This window comes from Penaeus monodon, chromosome 14, assembly GCF_015228065.2.
Source record: "Penaeus monodon isolate SGIC_2016 chromosome 14, NSTDA_Pmon_1, whole genome shotgun sequence".
Classification (NCBI taxonomy): Eukaryota; Metazoa; Arthropoda; class Malacostraca; order Decapoda; family Penaeidae; genus Penaeus; species Penaeus monodon.
The window spans coordinates 35899586-35899812 of record NC_051399.1 but is presented as its reverse complement, the minus strand read 5'-3'; positions in this window follow the sequence as shown (position 1 = coordinate 35899812).

Genomic DNA, 227 nt, shown 5'->3' with positions numbered 1-227 from the left:
TGTTTTCTTGACTCTTTTTGTGAGACTGTTTGGAAAATTTTTGTTTTATCTGTAGTTTTTCTTTTTTTCTTTCGTTCTTTCTTTCTTTCTCGTAGAGGGTATGCGTATTTGAAAGGGGTTTTAAGCTTGTGGTTTATGCGTGTTCGTTGGGGTGGTTGGCTGCTCAGAAACGTTATGTAAAAGAAAACGGGGAGCTCGCGAGTTGGAGGGAAAGAGAAGGGTAGGGA